The sequence below is a fragment of the Schistocerca gregaria genome, chromosome 5 (genome assembly GCF_023897955.1).
Source record: "Schistocerca gregaria isolate iqSchGreg1 chromosome 5, iqSchGreg1.2, whole genome shotgun sequence".
Lineage (NCBI taxonomy): Eukaryota > Metazoa > Arthropoda > Insecta > Orthoptera > Acrididae > Schistocerca > Schistocerca gregaria.
Window position 1 is genome coordinate 114,687,199 of NC_064924.1, and position 18,483 is coordinate 114,705,681.

At 42.2% G+C, this 18,483-nt stretch overlaps 1 long non-coding RNA gene across 1 annotated transcript in view; it reads right to left on the reverse strand.

The window, feature by feature from the left end:
• Positions 1-1,952: 1,952 nt before the first annotated feature.
• LOC126273195 (uncharacterized) overlaps positions 1,953-18,483 on the reverse strand; it is a 44,717-nt gene continuing 28,186 nt past the window's right edge. The window contains exons 2-3 of the long non-coding RNA XR_007549319.1: positions 12,102-12,162; positions 1,953-2,150 (exon numbers count right to left, since the gene is read on the reverse strand). This is a non-coding gene — a long non-coding RNA (uncharacterized LOC126273195). The remainder of the gene's footprint in view (positions 2,151-12,101; positions 12,163-18,483) is intronic.

An 18,483-nucleotide genomic window follows, 5' to 3' on the forward strand; every position in this document is an offset into this window, starting at 1 on the left:
CTACCTTAAGAGAAAAGTGATTGAAATTTCAAGAGACGACGCAACGAAAAACGGCTTCGTTTCAATAATTGCCACTCCAATCCACGTATCACGTCTGTGGCACTACGTCCCCTAATTCGTGATAATACAAAACCAGCCGCCCTTATTTGAACTTTTTCTACGTCATCCGTCAGTCCCACTGATGGGGATCCCACACCGCATAGCAGTATTCCAGAATAGGGCGGACAAGCGCGGTGTAAGCCGTCTCTTTAGTAGATCTGTAGTACCTTCAAAGTGTTCAGACTATGAAGCGCAGTCTTTGGTTTGCTCTATCCACAACATTATCTATGTGGTCGTTCCAATTAAGGTTATCTGTAACTATAATCCCTAAGCATTTAGTAGATTTTACAGCTTCATATTTGTATGACTTATCGCGTAATCGAAATTTAACGAATTTCTTTTAGTGCTCATGAGAACAGCTTAACAGTTCTTTTTATACTGGGTCAATTGCCACTTTTCGCACCACAGAGATATCTTGTCTAAATCATTTTGCAATTCGTTTTGGTCTTCTGATGACTTTACAAGGCGGTAAGTGACAGCATCATCTGCAAACAATCTAAGAGAGCTACTTCGTTAATATATATCAGGAACAGTAGAAGGCCTTGGGGAACACCGGATAGTACTTCTGTCTTACTCGATGATTTTCCGTCTATTACTACGAACTGTGACCTTTCTGACAGGAAATCACGAATCCAATCGTACAACTAAGGCGATATTCCGTAGGCACGCAGTTCAGTTAGAAGACACTTGTGAGGAACGGTGCCGAAAGCCTTCTGAAAATCTAAAAATATGGAATCAGTTTGACGTTCCCTGTCGATAGCACTCATTACTTTATGACTATAAAGAATTAGTTGTGTTTCACAAGAACGATGCTTTCTAAATAAGTGCTGACTGTGTGTCAGTAAATCGTTTTGTTCGAGGTAATTCATAATGTTATATTACAGTATATGGTACAAAACCCTGTTGCAAATCGTCGTTATAGTTTTATGATTTTTTTGTCTCCTTAACGTCGAATTTATGAACTGCCAAGATGAGGAAATCTTGTTGGGTTTTCTCCATACAGTCTTCTATACAAGTTGGTATCAGCCCTGCCCCCTCAAGAACAGTGTTTACGTCATTTTATGTGAATTTAGTGCATCACAAAGAGAAAATGAAAATTTGTTATAGTCAGATTTGACTTAAATTTTAAGATCCCTCTTGGGGCGACCTACGTTTCATGGGTTAAGTGAGCCACAAGTAATAAATATTACTCGTTATACACCTAAGTTATGGCTCTCAGTGTGACGGTGTACTCAACGTTAGCAGTGACCAATAATGCCGACTGCTGTTTGAAGTTCACTAATAGACACCACAGAATTTCTGGTTCAGGTTTTTATTCATATACAAACTACGATTTGATATTTTCTAAAAGTAAACGTTTCCTTATCTGCGTCTTTAGCACATAAAAAATTTTAATTTCTGCGCCCTGTTGCTCAGATATCAACCTCATGTCTCTCTCTGCTGAAACCTTTGCTACATAATACATTTAGAAAATGTTGGTTTGAAAATACAGAAAAATTTAAATTCCCCAATAAGTAGTGACTTCAAGAAGCAGCGTCAAACAAAATATAGTTTTTTCGTTAACTATAAATCTAGTCATTTTTGACATTTCCAATATCCAGCTGACATGCTGTTCTTATTATTAAGAAGACATAACTGCTCCTTTGGTCAAAGTGCACTCTGCGAGCCAAACATGACACATGTCTGCATTCGCTGCATATTACGGATACTTCAGTGACACTGCTCAATCTCATCCCCAAAGATTCTTTACTCGCCACATGTCACAACATGAGATGATCTTCATACCTAGTTAGCTTAAGAAGAAGAACGTTATGATTAACGGAAGGACAGTAAAAATAAATCGGGGATACGGATAAAAGTGATGTATTTTATTCTATAACAATTTCAGAAGTTCGTCTTAGAGACTTTTAGAATAGTAAAGGAGTTATAGCCATCCTCGTGTTGACACTGATTTGTCTCCAAGCGAACTGCATGTAGGTGGTCCCATCATCAGCTAGCCCTCGTTAGATTCTTCAAGGCACTTACGAAGTCTTCAAAGAACGCCAAGATACCTGTGGAGGACATAAATACTATTAGTATGTGCATAAGAGAAAATTATCTCCGATGGGAGTCGTCAGTGTGATTCGCTTCGTTGAAACCCCAATGAAGTCTGCAAGAAAGTTATAATATGAGTGTTGATGTAGAGAAGGTCTCACACTCGAAAATAAGAATGGACTCGGAAGCAACGTGAGGTATATACACTAACACTAACAGACTGTTACTGAAATACATTCCGAAAGAGATGATTTCAGATGAGGGAAATGAGCTATCTTAAATAAAACTATACGATTTTTTGTGCAGTGCTCTGTATTAATAACGAATACTTAAGGTAGGAAAGAAAACAGTTCAAGCGATTCCTTAGGGAACATGTAGCCTCGACAATATCTCTAGAACTTGCGGAAAAGACAGTACGTGGTAATACGGTGAATCATCCGGCAACACTTGCGCTATGTATATGAGTGACATTCATGATTTTAGTGCTCATCAAGACATAAGTTCTTTATCGTATTTTTATATCTCTTTATTTGTTTCACATTGTCATACGTTTTAGTATATTTAATGATCATTATACTGAAGGATTAACTGTACAAAGAGTTTCGGATTGGCGCTGTCTAGGTCTGAATTTTATTGACATACTGCATTCCTGCTCGAAAGGAACTGTGCACATTCGCCCAGATTTTTCATATACTTCTTGCTGTGAATACACAGGTTAGGTATTTTTTTTTCACGCAAATGAGAATTTGATATCTCAGGGTCTCGTTCATCAGACACCCCGTGGTGTTCCGAATTTCTGTTAGGAGCGACTTTTGCGTAACATTTTGTCTCGGTACATACGTCTGACGTCACTAAACACGCTCCCGTAGCGAACTTGACATATTTTTGCGAGGCAGTTTTTTTTAAAGTGTAATACATTTAATTCATCTCAGAACATTCCGTCAGTTTTACGTCCGCTGGTGTCCAAAATTAAAGCAACAAACCGCTATTTCCCCATCCTGTTTCAAATTCCAGATATAACCATACAAACTGTGAACAGATGTCCGTACGATAGTGTTCTGTACGGAAGATGGCATTCCGGTCAACGGACAACCAAGCCAACGATGACGTCAGGGCACCTATCAAACGGTGTAGTTTTTGACTGATAGTCCCACATCGATAATAGCTGTGTAGACACTCACAAACAGTGCAATATGGCACAGAGATTACTCCTAGCAGACTCTGCGGTAGAGGGCCACAGGAAGAATAAAAGCAGGACAGTCGCAACATGATGTGGTCCAATGGCTTAACGTGAATCGTGCTGTTGTTTCTCGGATGTGGCGATGGTTAATAAAGGCCGAAACTGTATCCTGAAGACCAGGGCTGGGTCGACGACGTCTGACACCAGAAAGAGAGGACGGTTGTTTGGCGGCAAGGGCACGATGGTACCCCCTTGCACTGTACGGAAACTGGCATCTGACCTGTCAGCTTCCGATGGACGTGTTGTTTCAAGGCAAAAGGTGTACACAAGGCTTTGACAGAGTGGCTTTTACTGTCGGAGACCTACTGTTTGTGTACCTCTGACGCGTCTTCACAGAAGAGAACGTCCAGAGTGGAGTCGTCCAAAATGTCACCTGGACAGTCGAACAGTGGACCAATGTTCTTCTCAGAGATGTGTTCCGATATGTTCTGGAGAGTGATTCTCGACATGTTCTCATCTGGAGGAAATATGGAAGACAATTTCTGCTCCCAAAAATTGAGGAAAGTGACCCAAAGGGAGAAGGATCCCTAACGGTGTGGGCAGTGATTACGTTAACGAATCACCTATTCATGAAATTGTACAGGTGAATCGGCAAGGTATTACTGCAGTCAGGTATCGTGACGAGATATTGGGACCTCAAGTGCAGTTGTTGCGAGGTACAGTTGGCCCAGAGTTCGTATTGATGGACGATAATCCTCGACCTTATAGGGCACAGGTGGTTGATGGTTTCTTGGAAACGGAAGATATTGCATCCATCAGGTGACCTGCTCCCAGTTTCAATCACATAGAGCGTGTCTGGGATGCACTAGGGAGACCATTGTATCAGCATCCATAAACCACTCTCCAAGTCTTGAGAGCAGCTCTGCAGGAATAAAGGGCGTTATTGCCTCAACGTGGAATTGATGACATCATTCACAGAATGCCCCGTCGTTTTATGCCTCTATTACCGCCACACCCTAGAGTGAGTATATTAACTGCCTTTGAAGTTGTTTACGTTCAGCATTTTTTACTTTCTTTCCACTTTCCTATCAGCTGTTTACACTGTTCCGTGCTGAAATAAACTCAACTATGCAAAATTTTAGTTTATTGCTTTAGTTTAGGACAGCAGGGTATCTGCGATAAGCTACACTTGATTTTTGACTGAAATACTCTTTTTGAACTTCTTAAGATACTAGGGGTAAAATACACGGACCGAAAGGCTATTGTATGAAAGAGAACCAATACCTCAGAAGAGAGTGAGACCAGGTTGTAGCCTATCTCCGATGTTACTCAATCTGTACATTGAGCAATCAGTTAAGGAAGCCAAAAAAAAGCTTCGAGTACGAATTGGATTCCAGGAAGAAGAAACAGACACTTTGAGGTTTGTTGACGATACTATAATTCTGCCAGAGAGAGAAGAGGACCTGCAAGAGCAGATCAACGGAACGGACATTGTCTAGAAAGGAAGATGAAAGATAAACGTCAACAAAAGCATAACAAGGATAATGGAATATATTCCATTTAAATCTGGTAATACTGAGTGAAGTAGGTTAGGAAACGAGAAATTTAATGTAGAAGGTGAGTTTTGTTATTTTGGTAACAAAATCATAGGGTATATAAAACGCGTACTGGAAATGGCAAGGAAAGCGTTTATGAAGAAGAGAAATTTCTTAACACTAAATCTAGATTTAAGTATTAGGAAGTCTTTTCTAACAGTCTTTGTACCTAGTGTAGCCATGTACGGAAGCGAAACAATCGGCGATAAATAGTTTAGAGAAGAAGAGAATATATACTTCTGAAATGCGGTGCTACAGAAGAATACTGAAGATTAGATGGGTAGATCATGCAGCTAATGAGGAGGTACAGAACAGAACTATTGAGAAAGGAAGTTTTAGGCACCACCTGACTAGAAGATGTCATCCGTTGATGGGACACACTCTGTGATATCAAGAAATCACCAGTCGAGTACTGGAAGAAATTGTGGGGAAGTGTGGGCTTTAAAAATCGTAGAGGGAGACCTAGACATGAATACAGTAGCCAGATTCAGGAGGATGTAGGCTTATGTAGTTACTCGGAGATGAAGATGCTTACACAGAATACAGTAGCATGGCCGGCCGCGGTGGCAGCGCGGTTCTAGGCGCTGCAGTCCGGAACCGCGGGACTGCTACGGTCGCAGGTACTAATCCTGCCTCGGGCATGGATGTGTGTGATGTCCTTAGATTAGTTAAGTTTAAGTAGTTCAAAGATCTAGGGGACTGATGACCTAAGATGTTAAGTCTCATAGTGCTCAGAGCCATTTGAACCATTTTTACAGCAGCATGGGGAGTTACATCAAACCAGTCTTTCGACTGAAGAGCACAACAGCAACATACTTAATTTATGCCACGCGGTATTAGCCGAGCGGTCTAGGGCGCTGTAGTTACGGACTGTGCAGCTGGTCCCGGTGGAGGTTCGAGTCCTCCCTCGGGCATGGGTGTGTGTTGGTCCTTAGGATAATTTAGGTTAAGTAGTGCGTGTAAGCTTAGAGACTGATGACCTTAGCAGTTAAGTCCCATAAGGTTTCACACACATTTGAACATTTTGATTAATTTATTTGACCGTTAGTGGAACCTGTTGAAGCTGCCGTAGGAAGGTGAATAGCGGGTGACTTATTGTGAGGATTGCAGCTCTTGGTTGCAATGGGTTGTGCTAACGTAATGAGAAGTACTTCTAGGACGTTAGTGTGCCTCCTCCTGGGAACTGCAAAGAATTATAGAGTGGGAACAGAATGACAGAGGAGCACGAAAGTCGGATACTTGCCCTCCAGGAACAGTTTGAAGTAGTGGAGAAAGAACTGGTGTTGTTGAACGATGGCAGTTGTTGGGAGGGGAGGGGGGGGGGGGGGACGAGGACGTCTTTTAGGATTAAGCATGGCTGTCATATAAGATGTTTACAATTGGGCAACATGAAATAAATTAACCTCTACTTCTGTATGCGTGCTAAACAAAACAGGGTGAAATGCAAGACACAGGGTAGTTCTCATTGCCCCAGTTATCAAGATTTCTTACAGTTCCATTCACAGAATGAGCGGAGGAAGAATGCATGTTTAAATGCCTGTACTTGCTTTAATTAAGCTAATCCTATGCCCACAGTCCTTCTGGGAGCGATACGCAGAGGGTTGTAGTATATTCCCAACTTAATCAGTTAAAACCGGTTCTTCAGACTTTGTAAACTGGCTTTCTGGGGATAGTCTGCGTCTTTCTGTAGATACTGCAAGTTTAGATTCTTCAACTTAGCTGTAACTCTCTTATACTGGTCAAGCAAGACTTAAACCATTCGTGGTGCCTTCATCTCTATACGATCAGTATTCCTTATTAATTATGCATGGCATCCAAAACAAACATAAAAAAATTTTAGGTGCAAAATTAGAAAAATATTTATGGCAAACATGGGCCCTCCTTACCTTAAGAGCTATGAGCACTTGTTCATCTACGATGCTATAAACAGATCTCTTCTACTGCAAAGACTCTGCTTTCTACTTTATTGGGAGGAGGTAGTAAGGACCAAACCAAGAAAAAAATTACTGTGAATATGAGGTCTAAAATGCATTACAATGAATACTTATTCATATTCGCTAGTGCGAAACACGTCTTCTTCTGAAGAAGTTCTCATGGCTCTAAAGGTATGCTTTAAGAACGCACATTTACTAAACCTTTTTTTTTTCTTAGTTTGATGTAAGAAACTTAGTCCTAAAGCTTGCAATTTTTTTTAGCGCTTTCTGTATTTTGTACAGGTCTCGTATTCTGTACGGGTCTAACACACTTGAGCAATAGTTGAAGGTGGGTTGCATGAGTGATTTTCTAGCGATTTCGTCTGTAGATGTATTACATTACCCTATTATTTTGTCAATAAATGGAAGTCTGCCACTTGCTTGATGACTGTTCGATTACATATCTCAACAAAGTGTTACACGCAGGTGTCTGTGTGAGGTGACCATTTATAACTGTGACTTGATGAAATTGTAGTCATAGGATACTATTTTTTATTACATTATGTAAAGTGTAACATTTTACATTGTTGAATATTTAAAGGAAGTTGCCAGTATTTGCCCATGATTACGAAACCCTAGAAAAACGTTACAGAATCGTTTTTTAACTTTTTTTGGACAATACTTCGTTACAGATAAGCAACCACATCATCTCTGAAAAGTCTGAGATTGCTGCTAATGTTGTCGGTGAGGTCATTATTTACATCGTGACTGCCAAGGGTCCCATTATACTCACCTGGGGCACACTCGAAGTTACTTCTATATTCGTCGGTGATGCTTCACCCAAGAAAACCGGTTGCCTCCTCCCTACCAACTAATACAGTCACAAATTTCGCTCAATACCCCATACCATTGATCTTCGCAATAAGCGTAGATGTCGTATTAAATCAAATGCTTTTCTGAAATTGAGGAATACTGCATCTATATGACTTTCCTAAGCTTCCAATTACAAAAACGCTCTTTGGGTTTCACATGATCGACGTTTTCAGAATCAATGCTGGTTAGCAACGAGAAGGTCTTTCTGTTCGAATTACCTCATTATGTTCAGGCTCACAATATTTTCTAAAGTTCATCGAGAAACAGTTGTCAGGTACACTGGACGGTAGTTATTGGACCACATTTGATAACCTTTACGCAAATGGGTGAGACCACTGCTTTCTTTGAACTACTGGACACTGTCTTTTGTTTGACGTTCTACGGTAGATTGTAGTTAATAGAAGGGATAACTCAGCCACAAATTCAGTATTTAATTTGATAGGGATCCCACCGACATCGGGTACTGCGATGGAATTCAGCGGTTTCTCAGCATTACACTAAGACCTATGTTAGTCATCTTTGCAGTGGTGCTACAACTAAGTTGTGGAATTGGGGTTCCTTCAACAAAGTCGATTGCTCTACAATGACGCCACCCACAAACATGGTTTCTCGCTGGGAGGAATGCGTTCGTCACCAGAGTGATTATGTTCAGAAATAAATATTTAAAGATGTGGAATAAAGACGTCGAATGTTAACAACACTTTTTTTTAAAGCTTAAATAGTTTCCTCATAAAAATTTCGGACGGGTTACTTTCCAACACGTCCTCGTACGTTGGTGGCAGTGGAATCGTTCTGCAGTTAGCTTAAGAAGCCGGTTCTCAGAATTCCCGCAGTAGGAAATGGAAATGAAGTCCCATGCTTCTTGACAGAGCGTGGGGGAAAGATGCGGGAGACTCGCACCGCCATACTAGGCAAGGTCCTAATGGAGGCGGTTTGCAGTTGACTTCCGCCGACCGTAATGGGGATGATCCGGGAATCGAACCCGGGACTTCGGGACGCGAGAACGCTACCACAAGACCACGAGCTGCGGACTGCCGAAATAGGCCTCGTGAAAATCATCTTCCTAATACATGTGTGCTGATCGAACCTCCCGGTATCAAATCTAGGTGCACAACTCTGAAATGCTTCCATGTCTTCCTCTAAATTAGCCTAGTGGTGATCCCAGATACTCCCACAGAACTCAAAAATGGGTCCGAAGACCGTCATGCACGTTGTCTCCCTAATAGATGAACTAACCTTTTTTCAGAATTCTCATAAAACAAAGAGTTCAAGCATTTGCCTTTCGTACCACCAGCCTGACGGCCTCATTCTGTTTCATACCGCTTTGACACGTTACGCCTACATATTTGATCGAAGTGCCAGTGTCAATCAGTACACTACTAAACTTTATCCGAGCGTTAGAAGATTATATTTCCTTGCATTAACTTAAAATTTTCTGCATCTAAAGCAACTAGTAATTCTGTGCAAATCGTCTAGCAGCTTCTTGCAGTCACACAACGGCAACGCCTTATTTACACCACGGCATCATCAGCCAACCAGCCGTACATTTCTGCTCAACCTGCCAGTTAGTCAGTTATGAATATAGACATTAACAGCGATCCTGTCACATTTCCTGGAGGCAGTCCTGACGATAGCCATGTCTGCGATGAACGCCCGCTATCGAGGGCAGTGAACTGGGTCGTACTAATAAAAAGTCTTCCACGCACTCACATATTTCGGTGTCTCATCAGATGTTGAGTTCTATTTTAATAACCTGAAGTAGGACACATTGTCGAACACTTTTCGTAGACCAAGGAATATGGAATCTGCCCGCTTTCACCCATCCATGGTTAGTAGAATTTCGGGTGATAGCACGTGGAGTTTCGCACGAGTGATGCTTTGTAATCGGTACTGATCACAGACAGAAGCTTGCCTGTCTCAACGAAATTAGCTTTCTTCTCTTCTTTCTTCCTCAAGATAAAAAACAAGAGAAGGTGCTGGACACGGGAGTCTGGAGTTGACTCGACGTTCTAACCCATCACAAATGTGTTCCATTTGCTTTAGGTTGGGATTCTGGGCAGACAGTCCATTTTCCCTAAGGTATTGTCACCGGTTACCTCACAGCAGCTGCTTTAAGACAGGGTACACAGTTTTTCTGACAAAGGCAATCATCATCTACGAAATGGCTCTCTCCTGTAAGAAGTACACAATGCCTGCAACTGTGGACATTTCATTTCACACCACATTTAACGTTTTCTGAAGCGTAGTAACCATCAAATAAGTAAACAAATAAAATAAAAAACCGTAGCATATCCTCACGTCCTAAGTAATTCACTGTGGCACCATACATGATGGCTAACAATACTTTTCTCAACCTCCATCGGATGTCCACCAGGGTGTAGCGTATTCCATCGCTCAAAATCACTCGTTTCCAGTCATCCAACGCCCAATGGCGCCGCTTTTTAGATTGCTTCAAGTATCACTTAGCATTGAATACAAACAAATCTGTAACTTTCCAAGAGATGCTTGCCCATTGAGCTCCATTACTTTTGACTTCCTTTGTGAAAGCCTTGTGCTAGTTGGGCAGCTGTTACCACTTTCGAACTGATGAGTGACTTCTACCGCTGATTTCACGCGACCCTTAACGACTACCCTCTGCGATATTTAGACGGTCCGAGTCTGACAATACATGAGGTCTGGCTGGTCTTAGCTGTGTTAGTTGAGTCGCAAATCCATTCCGCATTCACGCCACGAACAATCGTCTTGTGCGTCTTTAGGAGGGTAGATATGTCCCTGATGGGTTTGGTAACTCAGTTGACATCCAGTGACCGGCCCGCATTCGAAGTCATTGAGTTCTCCAGGCTGACCCATTCCTCTGTTGCCACTTCTCTAATAAGATAGCAGTATTTCCCGCCAACCGCTATGCTTCCTGAACCACCTCTTCTTACATCTAGTGGTCAGTCAAGCATTACATAAGAGTGGCTGGACACCTTTGATCAGACAGTGTATTTCAAAAGTAGATCGGACTACAAAATTAAAGGGTTGAAATCTCACTGTCAGCGTAGAGTCTAGTAACGAAAGGAGTCCACAACGACACCCCGAAACGTCCTGGCAGATTAAAACTGTGTGCCAGACCGAGATTCGAACTCGGGACCTTTGCCTTAGGAGGGGAAGTGCTCACCCAAGCTACCCAGGCTCCATCCCCTCACCTTTACTTCCGCCAGTACCTCTCCTCCTACCTTCCAAACTTTACAGCTCTCGTGCGAACCCTTCAAGGCTAGCACTCCTGAGAGAAAGGATATTGCGGAGACATGGCTTAGCCACAGCCTAAGGGATGTTTCCTGAATGACGGGGCGTGCGTCGTGCTTGGGTAGCTCAGGTGGTGCCGGCACGGTAGCTCAGCGTGTTCGGTCAGAGAGTTAGCTGTCCTCTGTAATAAAAACATCGAGTGACTGGATCAATAACGAACTTCAACGGGCTTTAGGTGGCTTTGACACTTGTTGATGGCCCAGCATTGAAATATGCAGGAATCTGCGGAAGGATTGCACTTCTGTCACGTTGAATGATTCTGTATAGTCGCTGTTGGTCCCGTTCTTGCTGGATCTATTTCCGGTCGAATTCCGGGTATTCACGGTACACTCGTGTACTTCATCGCTACCTCGGAGATGCTGTGTCTCATAGCTCATGCGCCTAGTAGAACACCACGTTCAGTCTCTCTTAAATCTTGATAACCTACCACTGTAGCAGTAGTAACCGATCTAACAACTGCGCCAGGCACTTGTTCTCTTATATAGGCGTTGCCGACTACAGCGCCGTATTATTCCTGTTTACATATCATTTTATTTGAATTAGCATGCCTACAGCAGTTTCTCTGGCGCTTCTGTGTATATGCAAAGGTCTCAGTGTATGTTGAAATTAGTTTTATTACATGCTCATATCTGTACATATAATTTGAAATGTCTCGTTTAAAACGTCAGCGATGTTAAGAGAGTGTATACTTCTGCAGTCGGATTAAACTTTGCATGATACTGAGATACTGCAAGCTTAATGTATGGGACATGAAAATAAATAACTTACCGATTAACTAATGAAGTTTCATGTGTTCTTGGGTAAATGCAACAGTGTGGCGAGAGGACAAAAATTCTGTCAGATTCTGAATTCAAAATGGACGTCTACTCCGAGTGAATTAGAACAATGGGAAAGATGTGAGTTCCTAATCATTGCCTCAGTTTGTGACTGATGCCATCAAAAGAATGTGACTGACTTGAGACTTAAATATTATGTCGACAGCAATAAGAATGAAATTTTAGGGAATCCTATACATAAAATATTATCGCTAACTATCTGTGATTGCCTTAAACCCCTACATGGTTTTTAATAGTGCTATGATGTCATGAATATGGTCACAAAAAATTACTTGAGACGTACAGTCAAAGCATTTCTGCGATTCTTCCGTAGATAGCGGAGGCGCCGAGAGGACTGTAGATCCCTGAAACATGATCATTGAAAGATATATATTAGTCATTACAACAACGTTTAGTCACTTGTAAGACATTTTATATAAATTTGCTTAGTGGTGACGGTGCAGCGGATATACATTAATTTAGCATAAAAGTGTAATAGAAGTTTTATGACTACTTGAATGTTGCAGGATTTTCCTTGGGTTTGTGACAATTATTGAGAGGAGGAATAAGTGTAGAAGTTCTTGTGCCCGTCTGAGTAATAGCGAAACATGTACGATCGTCGACCCAATTCTCGGTTGTACTGATAACTAGACCTAATAGAGCTCCTTATCATAGTTACATGGCAATTCACCGCTGTAAGATGGTAGCTGCACTGAGAACCAAATTTCTTTCTATTATGAAGGGATGTTGACTATCCATGCTACGAGTATCTACTCACACGTTCACTGTTCAGCTGGTCCTTTTTGTGTTTGATCTTCAGTATCTAAACAGGTTTGAAGCAGCTCTTCACGCTACTCTGTACTAGGCAAGCCTATTCTCCTCTATACAGTTGCTGTACCCTAAATGCCTTTGAAACTGTGTTACTTTATGAAGTCAGTCCTCAGTCTCGTCCACTATTTTTACCTCCAACTCTCTCCTCCTTACGACATTACTGATTTGCTTGATCCCTCAAGATGTTGCATAAATTTCACTCCTCCTGTTATGATTCAGTATCTCCTAACGAGCATGTGAGCATGTGAGAACTGTGGCAGGGAAGGCGAATGGTCGACATTGGTTTATTTTGCGAATTTTAGGAAATTGAGGTTAACATTTAATGGAGACCACATGTAGGACGCTGGTGCGAACTAATCTAGAGTATTGTTCCAGTGTTTGGGGTCCGTATCAGGTCGGAAAAAAACACATCGAAGCAATTCAGAGATGGACTGCAAGATTTGTTAGCAGTAGGTTCGACCTACACGTAGGTGTTAACGGAGATGCTTCAGGAACTCAAATGGGTATCCCTGTAGGGAAGGCGAACTTCTTTTCGAAGAACTCTATTAAGAAAATTTGGAGAACTGGCATCTGAAGCTGACTGCCTAACGATTCTAATGCCGCTAGTATACATTGCGCGTAAGAACAGGGAATATAAGATAACGAGAAATGAGGGCTCATAAGGGTGCAACAAATAACCGTTTTTCCTTCGCTACGTTTCCGAATGGAACAGGAAAGGAAATAACTCGCACTGGTACATGTTTACCGCCCTTCATCGTACGGTGACTTGTGGCGTATCTATGTAGGTGTAGATGTAGTTATGCGATTCACCAATCTAAATTTCAGCATTCTCGTGTAGTATTGCATTTTAAGATATTTTAGTTTCATCATGCCTTATTTGTTTAGCGACCACGTTTCACTTTCGTACAAGGCTACACTCCGGACCAATACATTCCGAAAACACTTCCAAACGAGTTTATTTTAGATTTTAACAGATTTCTCTGCATCAAAGACAGCTTTCTTTGAATTACCAGTCAGTACTTTGCATTCATTTTATCCGTTCCAAATCATTTATTTTAGTGTCAAAATAGTAAATCATTGCCGGCCGGTGTGGCCGTGCGGTTCTAGGCGCTTCTGTCTGGAACCGCGTGACCCCTACGGTCCCAGGTTCGAATCCTGCCTCGGGCATGGATGTGTGTGATGTCCTTAGGTTAGTTAGGTTTAAGTAGTTCTACGTTCAACGGGACTGATGACCACAGATGTTAAGTCCCATAGTGCTCAGAGTCATTTGAACCAAGTAAATCATATTTGTTGCTGTGATTCTTCAGTTTCTCTCAGCATATGGTTTGTTGATCGAATTATCCACAGGTGTACTACCCGTTCACAGTGTCCAACGGACACATTGAAGTTAACATATATGTAAGCATCGTTTGGTGCGTTGACAATTTGACCTGCTGGCGGCAGGTGGCAGACATATTCCCTCACCGACAAGCCCTTCCCTTCACGGTCTGCGTCCGAGCGTGCGCGTCGGTGATTGCTTCGGCGTCTGTCGTTGTACTTTCTCTGTCCTAGACTTGCTCAGATTACAGCCGCAGTCCGGATCGATAAGGCTGTCCCTTGTGGTAACGCGGATTGCTCCTCTACTTCTCTAACGATACCGTTCCAGTATCTCGAAATCACTGCCGAAATCAGAGGACGTTCTTATTATACCGTATGTTTCTCTGACAAACAGCACCCCACGACCGCCAATTTCTTGGGATACATTACTCGTTCTGCCGCAAATGTTCTCGTTACCGATGTCTGATCATGCGCACTGCTTCTTGTCCAATATATATCTTGTCACCTTGGCACGGAATCTTAAATACTTTTGGCTTCTGCAAACCGAAGTCACTCTTGACGCTCCCCAGCAATGCCTGCGTCTTGTTCGGTAAGTAAAAGGCAGTTCATACTCGGTGGTTTTTCAGTATGCGCCAACTTTTCCCGAAATCGCGCCGGTGCGCGGTACAAAGGCTGTGACTATCCCTTCCTCCTTTATCTTTTGCACCTCAATTTTTTTGGAAATCTTCCGCGTAAAAATGTTTGGAAATTTGTGCTAAGCTCCTATTTGACCAAACTGCTGAGGTCGTCGGACCCTTGGCTTAGACACATTTTGCTGCTCCAGTCGTGAACGTCTCGAGGGATGAAGGATTGCCAGTAAGGCACCGTGTCCACTCGAATCTCTCTGATTTTATCTTCGTGAGCTTTTGGTGAGATGTTCGTACGAGACAGCAACACAGTGTGTTACAAAATGGAATTTACAAGTTTGAAAATTCATATAGATTAATTCATAGTACCTACAGAGGTCAGTTTAGTCTCGTGTAGTTCGCTAGTACCGAATTGCACCATAATGAGGGCTAGCGGGTTTTGGGCTGCAGACTGCTTTTTCTTTTTTTTTTTTTTTTCTTTTTTTTTTTTTTAAATGAAGTCGGTAACAACAGTTCATCGCTAAAGATCCTCCTAGTAAGCCTACAATTTTGGAGTAGCATAAATGATTTGTAGCAACAGGGTACTCGGTAAGGCATCGGAAATCATCAGGTGGTCCAAACACATGTGACGACGTCGTTGAACGAGTGAGACAACGTTTTGTCAACAGCCGTATAGAATCGACCGGGTGTGAATCTTGTGAACTGCAAATCCTACATACGACTGTTCGACGTATGTTGACAAACCGCCTGCATTAGAAACTGTACAGACTGACGACCGTACAAGCAAAAAAAGACACTGATAAAACTGCTCGCAAGAACTTCTGTGCGGATATGTCAAATAGATTACGTGAGGATGAGCATTTGTTGGTCAAAATCATCTTTTCTGACAAGTCGAATTTTCACTTAAGTGGCAAGGTTAACAAACATAATTGTAGGATCTTTGGCAGTGTAAATCCTCATCAAAAATTGCTACATTTTCGTGATAGCCCTAAACTGAACGTTTTTTGTGCATTGAGAAAGAACAAAGTGCACAGCCCCTTTCTTTCCATGAGAGAACCATCAGTGGGATTCTGTACCTTGCTATGTTAAATTTTTGATATCACAGATTGATGAGGATGGCCAAGAATGAAATGTTTACTTTAGATAAGGCGGTGCACCACCCCACTACCTGCCTGACCTCCGGGATTTTCTCAGTGACCGCTTTCCAGGTGAATGTATAGGCCGTGATGAGCCAATTGCATGGACCCCATTTTCCCTGGACCTGACACACTCAATTTATTATGGGGATTCATCAAGGATATCGTGTTTGTACCTCCTGAGCCTGCTTCTCTAACTGATCTGAGACCAAGAATTTACGCCGCCACTGAGCAGAGCTACGGTTAGGTTGGGGAGAAATTGACTTCCGATGGAATGTGTGCCGGATAACCAACGAATCCACAGAGAACATCTTTAGCTGAAGGTAAAATAGAAACTTGATTTGATTCCTTACAAAATAGCACTAAACGCAGTTCTATATCTTCTTTCAAGAAATTTGTATGAATTTTTATATCTGTAAAGTTCTTTTTGAAACAACCTGTACATTTGTTGACTAGTACAAGAACGTACACACTCCGAATTTTGACAGTAAACCAGACCGTGTTGCAGAATGCCTTTCTTGTGGGATATGCCACTGGAGTTGATTCATCATATCTGTGACACTGTCGTGTTTACCAAACGAGCCTGTAACGTTGTTCTCCTTTGGATCATCTCTACTTTCTCTATCAATCGTATTTGGTACCGATCCCGTATTAACCAGCGATATGCAAGAACTGGATGAACGAGTGTTTTGTAAACTACTTTTATTTCACCTGGACCTGTATCGAATGGCTTCCAGAAGTCCAGAAACACGGCATTTGCATGGGCACCTGTGTGCTACTACTGCGTTCTGGATCTTGTGGAGGAACAGAGCGAGCTGAGTTCAGGCGATCGTTGTCTTCGGAAACCATGTCGGTTCCTAAACAGATGATTTACGGCCTGTAGGAAATGTCATAATACGTGAGAACAAAACGTGTTCCAGAACTCTACGCCTGAGTCAAAGGCCTGTAGTTCTGTGCGTCTGCTCGAAATGCTTTCTTTTAAATGGGAATGTCCTATACTACTTATGGAGAAAGAAGAGCTCTGAGAGTTGAAGTGGACTCGGGGGACGTGCTTCGCGCGTCCAGCGGCAATGAGTTCATCTTATTTTCTTTGTTTTCCCGTGGCAATGCCCCAGTGTTGTCGAAGTGCTAGGCGATCCTTATTTTCTGTCAGTAGTGCGCCTTGATTCGTTCTCGTTCTTGTGCGTACGTGTGCTTTCCACTAATTCCGTGAATATCTTGCCTTGTGTGTGGGAAACGGCTCCCCGTAGAGCAAAGAAGAGGACTTTTGGAAAAGGAGCTACGCTTAAATATCAAGCATGTGAATTTATATACAGATTGTGTGTTTAGTTTGAAAGGGAAGGGACAATAGTGTGTCTTTGACACAGGTGAGTAAAGTAATTGACAGGGTGGCAGAAGCACTGAACATCTATACAGCGCTAATGAAGAGAGTGATAAGGGTTAAAAAGGCTTCCAATTCTGTTGGGAGTCCTGTTATTGTGTCGTCTGGAAAGTGAAGGAAGAGAGCATGCCGCACGAGTGAAACAGACGACTTTGATGAAAGGCAGAATGTACACACCTAAACGGCAAGATTAAGTACCCAACACTTAAAAAAACAGTTGATGGCATAATTGTTGGACAGTGGTTTGTTTGCAGATCGAAGGACAAGTCTCTCCATTGTTATTTGTTAAAAATTGGTTTTTGGGTGGAACAGTTTTCAAGAAGAAAGGTGCTAATACAATACAGAGACACTGTTGCATGAAGATGTCTTTTCCTACGTGAATTACTAGCAGTGGGTCTGGAGAATGTAGTATGGATTAACGAAACATGGGTCAAAGTGCATCGTGTACTGTCCGTTGCGTAGACTGAGGCCAGGTGCCACGGAACTATGAGTTCGCCGACTGGTAAGGAAGGACGCCTAATTGTTGTTTATGCTGGCACTATGAACGGTTTTGGGCCCTGTTCTATGCTGATATTTCAGAAAAAACTGACGATTGCCACGTGAAAATGAATGCAGATACGTTGGAACAGTGGTTCGGTACCCGTTTGCTACCAAATGTCCGTTCTAGTAGTATTTTTGACAGACAACGCCCTGAACCAATCTGTACAATTAAATAAGGCGCCAACAGTTGCTCCATGACTGACAAAATAGTCAGCTGCTTGAAAGATAATAAAATGGGCTTTGAATAGAATATGTGATATACGAAAGGCAGATCATCTGAAATTGCTGAAACATTGCAGGCCACTGAAGACACAGTACGTAACTAATACGTCGGCAGAGAAACAAAGCCAGAAATTTATACGTCTTCAACAGTACCACTCCCATGCAATGCCAACGAACTTGTCTGGGCTCAAATAAAAGCTCGTGTCACTGAGCAAAATGAGACCTTTACACTGAGAGATAAGGAGATGCTGGTAAATGAGGCTATCACATGAATAACGCTAGAAAATGTGAACAATGTTGTGAACCATGTGTGAAAAGAGATTACCAGGTCCAACTCAGAAGAAGGCGTTAAGAGAAGAATCCAAGGAAAGTATTGTAAATCGCTTACCAGATAATGAATACATCAGCAGCGAGATACAGAAGCCCCTGTGTTCATGACGGCAGATGATCAATCAGATGTCAATAATCAACGTGTTTCCATTCCATAGAGGTAACTTCTTTATTCGTTATTTTACACGCAACAGACGGTCGAAGTGGCCGAGCAGTTCTAGGCGCTACAGTCTGGAACCGCGCGACCGCTGCGGTCGCAGGTTCGAATCCTGCCTAGGGTATGGATGTGTGTGATGTCCTTAG